This window comes from Macrobrachium nipponense, chromosome 46 (assembly GCF_015104395.2).
Source record: "Macrobrachium nipponense isolate FS-2020 chromosome 46, ASM1510439v2, whole genome shotgun sequence".
In the NCBI taxonomy this organism is placed as follows: domain Eukaryota; kingdom Metazoa; phylum Arthropoda; class Malacostraca; order Decapoda; family Palaemonidae; genus Macrobrachium; species Macrobrachium nipponense.
In genome coordinates, this window is record NC_061106.1 from 13,911,939 (window position 1) to 13,921,062 (window position 9,124).

Genomic DNA, 9,124 nt, shown 5'->3' on the forward strand with positions numbered 1-9,124 from the left:
ATTAAGGTTTTAATGTTGCTAATATTGTTAGCAAGTGAATGTATTGTACCCCGAAAAATCTAAAATTGCATGGCTAATGACCAATTTCATAATTGCAGATGCAACCCTGTTAACCGGCAAGCGCATTGAAGTGACAAATAACGAAAAATAAAATAATGCTATTTGAACAAAACTGACAGCAAAAGGAAAGTTTCACGTTGAACAATGAGTAATATATTGTAAATGATTATGCAAAGTCATGTCGGTTATTGAATGTGGTGAAGAGAAGCTTTGAATTTTGATTCAGTGCATATTTGCATAATCTTCATTTAATTCAAACACATCACAATGCTTGCTTGGACAATGTAATACTCCATCAGTAACATCTGTCAATAACTGTCAAAAATTGATAAAGTGAAATATAAGACAATTTCTGGGAACCTATCTTTCCTTTGGCATTTATGGTATTTCAATGAAGGAAACAAATCAGATCAATGCCGTTCTGGAAAGAGGCGTTCGATCAAAGGAGAAAATACAAAAGCTCAAAGCTGTTTTGTCCACTCCGGCGTTCATTACATTTTCAAAAAGACGCCGGTATTATTACACGTCATATAAAAAGGTAAACAAAATGATGCCTGCATCATTCACGACGGAAAACTCGGTCACAAAAAAAAAGCATCCATTAATGAGAGACAGTGACAATTATAAAATTTTTAAAGGGTGATCGAAAAGGCTTATTAAACTGGTCTTTGAACTGCGTATTGTTTTCTACACCTGCATGTGCAGATACATTAATAGATAACAATCAGAAAAAAATGAATAGAAATCAGCAGTCTTTTATTAATACATTTATATATCAATCTTTTAATTGACAACTGAATGCCACGAGTCCTGTCTGACAAATAAGATAATGAATGGAAAGAACAGGGATCCTCACCTCCCTCCTCACCCCCCCCCCCCCCCCAACCCCCCCCGCCCCAATCAAACAAAGCGTTCGTTACAGATGTCGTCAAACCTGTTTGTAGGTCTGTATTGATGTTTATCCAACTTTCAAAGGGAAAGCCCAGAAAAAGATGAAAAAAATCCAGCAAATTCTGAGACAGAATTTCAGTCATGGTTATTCATGTACTTTTACTTGTTTCTAAATATGAATATTATGCAATCAGCAAAAGCAAATATAATATTCTTTAGTATTAAAAGAATATGAATGAATGACAAAATAATGCAAAGAATAGTGACAAGGAAAGGAAACTGCACAAGAAAAAGAAAGAAAAGGGCACATTTAAACGAGGAGAATTGCAAAGACGAGAAAAGAATTACACAAGTGAAAACATTAGCAAATGGGAGTTGAAGAAAAAGGAATATATGCAAATAACACAGAAAGTAAATATTTACGATGAGGATACAAGGTAAAACGGATAGATATTAAAAAAATATATGATGAAAATGAATATACAACTGAAAAGAAAAGACAGTAAAAGTTCAATGTTTTACAAATCTATGAATATATCTGTGAAATGAAAAAATGATTAAACATGAAAAGATGACATAAATAATATGTGAAATAAACGAAGAAAATATTTCATGTGACGTGAAGGAAATAAAATAACGTAAATCTTAAAGTATGATACAAGGAAGATGGGGTGACAATCTCATGGAGGTAAAAGAGCGAAAAGGGAAAGTAGAAATATATGAAATCACTATGAACACTGTTATTATCTACAAAAAAAGCAACGTAACCAGTTCACAAACACCACTAAACACTCTTGGTGTTCCAGGTAATGGCTTTGTAGTCTCCTAAGACATGCAAAGGCTAATCAACTATTTCTCGGTGCAATTCTACCGTGAAGATGAAGTTTCCCCTAATGACAAAGGCAGTTGTACATCCTTGGGATATTTACTGGAATACCTCAATTCTAGCTGTTAGTAATATCCGTTTTCAGACGGTGGTTAATTTCATTTTTATTTTCTCAACCTGTTAATTACGTGGTTCTGAGTACTGACTCACTCAATCAATCGATAATAATGCTGAGTTAATTAACTGGGACCGTGATTACGACTGTTTGTTCTGGACGGTCTTAATGGGGAATTAGTACGCAAGTTCAACGGCGAGTGCGTTAAGGTTGATAATAAGGATGTTCGAGCTCAGTTATATGTTCATAAATTACCACGCTTATAGGTTGTTAGAGTGCGTTTGTATATTTATATGTATATGACTGTGTATGTATAAATACATATATATGAATATATACAATATATATATAAATATATATATATATATATATATATATATATATAGTATATATATATATATATACTGTCTTTCAACTGGAAGACCCGACTTCGATCCTGATGTGAACCAGAAATTTATTCCTGTTCCATGCGTAATTGTGTATTCATTATTCATAATATATATATATACATATATATATATATATATATATATATATATATATATATATAGCATATAAAACATAAATGTATATGTGTGTATGTGTGCGTGCACGTGCTTGTGTTCGCACACACACACATTTATTAACGCTGGTCGCTTTAAATAACAAAGATATAAAACGCAGTCACTTCCAGTTTGTATATACACAAAACAGCTGCTCATAAAGAAAACACAGAAACCAATGAAACTTACGCTTCCCTACTTTACTCGACCAAATTACGGAGCCTATCAGAGTTTCTCATTCAACCATTTATTTTCAAACGCCCCCCTATAAAAAGAACAAAAAAATAACTCAAGAGAAACAACGGCGCCCAGTAGGAAAAAAGGAAAATTTTCTTCGAGATCTTCTTATCGCACAAAATTAAAGAATATACAGTGGTGGAAGTAGTATATCGAGTGAGTGTGCGGGCGCGCGCGCGCGTCTGTGTATAAGAAAGAGAGAGAGAGAGGAGAGAGAGAGAGAGTCGAGGTTAGCAGCCACGTGTCTTTCGCTACGTCTGCCATTCGTCTGTAGGCAGGAGAGCAGGACGCACGCTGGCTCCTGGCCCCTGGCACTGCCTCGCTCGAATCGGTCTTATAGTTATCCGATACTCAAGTGTATAAAACATTTTTCTTTCATGTAACGTGAGTGATTCTAAAGGATAAAGAGATATTACCATGGTGAATATTAAGATGTGTGCTGTTGAGACTGTTTATAGTATAAGCAAATGACACTACTTTCTCAATTTCGATAAATACAACAAGTACTAGGTTTGTGGAGTTTTCCGGGAGGCACTGATCACTACACGAGAACCAGTTCTCTAAAAAGGTATGACCTGATCTCTGTTGGATTTGATATTCCTTTATAAATCTTTAGGAGTACTTTAGAGTACATTGTCTCACAAACACCGTCAGTTCCAGTGAAACATAATGTTCGAATTTCGTCGAATGTTCTTAAGAAAGCAGAGAGAACAGCCTCGTATTTTGAATACTTTATAAATTTGTCGATTTTCTCCCAGATGTGACGTCTGTTCTTTAATGTTATAAAAGTCAATAGATAAAATGAGTAGTAGAATCTTATTGACACTGTGCGCTACGATAGTTAGCTTATCTCTTGATACGTCTGGCAGATCATTGAAGTATGAAAATAAAAATAAATGAAGATAATTTTGTAACAATTTACAAAATATCGTACAATCTGTACAACTGAATAACGATAATCATGTAGGAAAATGATAATCCCTGTACATTTTATACCTGTAATATAGACGCGTACACACATGCAATTTAATATATGAATATATGTATGTATGTATATATATATGACTATATACTATATATATAGATATCTATATATATAAATATATATATATATTATATATATATATATATATATATATATATATATATATATATATATATATATATATATATATGAAGAGAGAATAATATGTCATAAAGATCAATAACTCCAGTTGAGTCTGCATACTAGACTTATTACACACCGAAAAAACTCAATGTTTTTAACGATAAAATTTGCACATGTATGTAAAATTATTTTTATATATTGTATATATTGCGTTTTGGTTTCTGGCTGATTAGTAGACAGAATTTTTTAGAATAATGATGTCGATGCAAAAATTTGAAGTCAGATATGAAGAGAATTGTAAGTTATACAGAAATGTGAAGAAAAACGAAGTAGTACAGGATAATAATAAGTAGGTGGAGGGAGGAGGGGGTACATGGCCCAGTGAATTATTGGGGATTAAGCACAGGTTAAAATATGCAACGCACGGTTGCCAATATTCATTTATACTGAGTCAAAATTATTCCTGTGTAATTTCCAACGCGAATGTGAGAAAAGAATAAGCGCCTACATCAAGACCACAATAACTGCAGCGCCTTCAGTGATATAACTCATCAGACAGGATTAACAAAGAAAAAACTTTTTTGCATGCCGTCCGTTCTTTATTCAATTCTATTACATCCACAGACTTTCTATTTAATTTTAGTATCGTGACCTGGATCATGGAATGAGTTGTGAACACAGCTTGTAAAGCCAGAAATGCACGAAAGCATCACTCTTGCTAGATTTCCTCTGGATGATTCTTCATCAAAAGTCATACTTCGAATGGGTGTGGCGATGAGATGGATTGAGGCAGTGGTTCCTTAGAATTTGGAGGCGTAATTTTTAGAATATCTTTGCTTAAAATGGGTCGCTCATTTGTTTTCAGTTTTATTTTGTTCTTGCCTCTTATATCCGTGGGTGGTGGGGGGGGGGGCAGAATTATTATGAGATTACGTAGTCTGACATGGAATAATAGATAATAAATTATTGCCTCTTTTGTAATAACTGAATTATCTTTTCTAAACTCTCTCATTAATTTGGAAGAGCCCATTCATATTGTTTATGAATACATTATTGTCCAATGTGAATATGATACTCACATCAGAGATGTCATTCTTTCCTTTGCTCATACATATAGTGTATGTGTGTGTGTGTGTGTGTATATATATATATATATATATATATGTAGTATATATATATATATATATATATATATATATATATATATATATATATATACACACACACATACACACTTATATTTGTGTGCATATTTTATCTCTAACAATAGGTTTGTTCTTCAATCGGTTCTTCCTTCATAAAATTGCAATTACTAAACCGTGACTTGTTCACTTCAAAACTACAGGAAAAGGAAGTTAACTGAATGACGACAACGGGTATCAAACTTGATTTTCCTTAGTGTTGAATAGCATTTGAAATTCTGCAAAGTGAATGAGTACATAAGCATGATTGCTTTCCCCCATTCTCTTTGTCTGTCTTTTATCCAGTATAATCCTTAAAGGGTTTCGAAAGAATCGTTTAAAAAATAAAAAAAATTATAAAAGCATTTCCGTTTTACCCAAAGCAAAAACAGTACGATCGTGATATCGGATTTTTAACCTTCGATTTTCTCAAAACTTTATTAACCTTATTTACGTTTTTCTCATTTACTTTCTTTAATGCGTGGAAATTCTCATAGGTTGAGATCACCGACAATATGAGTGGAAATCTCGGATTACTAACAATGTCCTTTTTTTGGTTTTAAACAAAAAAGATAAGAAGAAAGGGCATGTTGCATGCTTAAATACCACTACTGATTAACAGGTCGACACGACAAATCTAATCTTTATAAATTATTACGTAATAATCTATAAATTGTTTTATTTAACTGTGGTTCCTGTTTTGAAGATACGTCGAAAAAACTGTAACATTTTTTAAATTAATAGCAATAAAGATTAAAACTAACTTTCGTACAGAATTCTTTGCGAATCTCCTAACTCTGATCTCAGAAAACATATGGAGTTGGAAAAAACACACAAGCTTATTTATATTCCACTTAATATTTACCTGCATGACATCAACAAATACAATATAAGTATGGGAAAGTATTTGCAAATATTTGGAAGTTTGTTTAGATATATTTGCATTCCACTAATCGAGCAAATAAAGGTAAGGAATCAGCCAGCAAGAGATTTTGTTTTTAACTAAAGTTATGAGTGGCATCAAGGTGTATAATGATATATCACTGCATTTGCACAAAAAATACAAAGTTATATGCGTGAATGACATATTATGCTAATATATGTGCCACCACATATCGTACATGGTATGGTTCACTCTTGAATCAATGTAGTCAATAGAAGTATATATATCTGCACAGATGAAATAATTGAATCTGTAGCATGTTTTAGCTTCCATCAGTAATAAGTTTCCGCTTTTGATAAAAGCCACTGTCACAGATATGATTTAGCTACTGAATCGTGGACGAATCTGTGGAGAAATCTTCGACAACATTAGCCACCTCCAATTAAAGACAGAAGCAGCGCGTTGATCCCTATACAATCCCTGCACCATTCACCTCTCTCTTTCTCTCTCTCTGACACCACACACACACACAGCACCCAACAGACACACGACACACACACACACACACATATATATATATATATATATATATATATATATAATATATGTACGTACACAAACCTTCACAATCCCTGCGCCATTCACCTCTCTCTCTCTCTGAGACACACACACACACCACACACACACACACACACACAACACACATATATATATATATATATATATATATATATCTATATATATATACATATATATATATATTATATATATATATATATATATATATATATATATATATATATATACATATATATATATATATATATATATATATACAAAACACCCTCAATGATACTTGTGTTTTTCCTTCAGTCATTGTTTAGGTTCTCTCGTTCTCCCTCGCAGCGCATCAGAATTCAACCATTTTATCGTACATGCTAACCTCTATTCCTCGTACATGACCAAACCATCTGAACACGCTATCATCTATCCTTTCCCCTCGACTATTTTGTAAGAGGCTTCAAAAAGTGAAGAGCGGGAACAATAGAAAAAAATATGCTAAATAGACTGAATAATAGGGCACTGAAACATAGACGTCTGAAAAGTGGAAGGGAGTCTGCAAGAGGTAAAGATGAGAGATACTGTGACTGAAGGGTGAGCATTCCTCGTCAGTATTTGAAAGATTCCGACGCCGTGAAAGTTTCCTGTACGGGTGATTTATTCAAGAACCTGCCGTGACTATAACTTCGATTTTCTCAGGAGCTCACGGAATCGATGTGTGTGTGTGTGTGTGTGTGTATCCCTAGACAAAACAATTCACCTTTTGCTTTCGATATAATAAACTTACTAAAAGGCATTAAAAAGGACCTCCCCCTTAATTAACGAAAGACGCACAGCATTACACACCAATATGTTATACTTCCCGATAAAGATGCCTTTCAATGGTAGTCGGAGTTACAGTTGTAGTATTGCACTGATTTCATTACAAAACAGAAAACAACAAAACTTGTAAGCATGGCGTAAGAAAACGCGTTGCCACCCAGACGGATCATGAATACTTCAGAAAGGACAAGTACCTACGCGCGATGCACCGTCTCTTCCTGATACGTTATGTTGACTCTTCTCTTTAAAATGCCTTCCGAGACACAATTAACATCCACACGAAATCTTTTGACCCGCTTCCCCCCTCACAGATGTCAATACAGATTGGGGAAAGTTTCACGAACTTTTCCTATGTTCAAATATTCATAGGTACAATAATATGAATACTGAAAGGAGCCGAGCAGAGATCTGAAGGAATTACTGAAAGAGTGTTATCCGATACACTAATATCAAAGGACATTATGTACAGAGAGAGAGAGAGAGAGAGAGAGAGAGACTTTCTGATATGTATTTCCTTTCACAAGTCATCCTTAACAAAGTCTTAATTAAAAATGGAATTTAACCACTGAGGGGTCTAATGTAGTAATTACCTCTCATGTTGGAAGGATCATGAACCATTAATCTTCCTACTTTTATATGTATGAAGAAATGAGAGGTGGGAAATTTGGCTGAAAACTGATAAATAAATTGATAAACCATTCAATTTCAATAACGGAAGGAATTCACTAAGAGTTAATATCATGGAAAACCTAATATACAAATGGTATCTAAGATAATTTATCGATTTCTTTACGAAAGCGCGTTAAATGGTAGATAAGGGCAAATGAAATATCAGTAACCTAAGAATTTCTCTTATTAACTATTTCTTCTGATTTTTTTTTTCATGGGATACTTTTTCAAGAAGTAAGGATTTTTTTTTTTGGGGGGAGGGATGTTCTGCGGACGATTATCTCTTGAAAGTTAAATAAGTAGACTCCGTTTCATTACGAAAGACGATTTTAATTTAATGTCGGATTCCTTTCAAATGTCAAAGTCACTTCCTGCTTATTCAGTGTAGACATGAAAGAAGCGATACAACAAAATTTGCCTGTAAATAGAAAAAAAACAAAAGATAGCATATAATACATAGGCGTGCACGATAACGAACAACATTCTTTATCTCGATTTAATGCCTCTGCGAGAATGATCCCTGCAAAGTAGACAATGCCCATTAGCTAAAAATCCGCGAGCAGCTATGATATCATGTAAATATTTCACCACTTAGCGTCGAAACCGAACAGCAGATCCTTTAAAAGCGTCACTGCAAATCCTTGGCAGCTAAATCTTCGGAATCAATTATTTCAAGCGTCCCATTTACTACTATCCATCAGTTCGCCAGTCACATTTGACTAAAACATTATCCAGCTTAGTGCTCTCGTTAACGAACAGGTAAGCCAATGAAGTTTTCACAAGCATTGCCATGCGCAGAGCAGAGCTCTAAAGTGCCTCCCCGGGAGCTCTGGCCGTGCTAGACTGAAGCACGGAGCTAATGCACGTGCGTCTGCACGACACCACATCAAAGTTTAATTCCGTCTGCCTCCTATCACTTCACTGCCTTCCCTCCCCCTGCGGTCACCCCTGCTTCCTGCACCCCCTCGTGGTTTTATTGAATTCTTTCCTTGACGTCCTTCGAGGCGAAAGATGATTTGTTTCATGCAACTGCTCTGAGCTTTAGAACTTGACGAACAAAACCATAAATCTCGCGAGAATGCTTCTAAGACGTTATTTCGATCTACCCCTAACGAAAATTGGAGTCGGTTCTTTTTAGGGAACCGATTTCCTTCTTCTTTACTTTCAGAATTTTCACGTTGTTTTTCCTTCTTCCCATTTTAGGTTCAAGGTGACATCTGAAAGTAATC

General features: G+C 34.5%; 1 protein-coding gene across 2 annotated transcripts in view; it reads left to right on the forward strand.

Moving 5' to 3' along the window:
• Nucleotides 1–2,949: 2,949 nt before the first annotated feature.
• The window catches only part of LOC135214760 (sarcoplasmic reticulum histidine-rich calcium-binding protein-like), a 120,849-nt gene continuing 114,674 nt past the window's right edge, over nucleotides 2,950–9,124 (forward strand). For both annotated transcript variants that reach the window (XM_064249113.1, XM_064249114.1), the window contains exon 1: nucleotides 2,950–3,239. The gene's annotated coding sequence lies outside the window, so the exon portion shown is untranslated. The remainder of the gene's footprint in view (nucleotides 3,240–9,124) is intronic.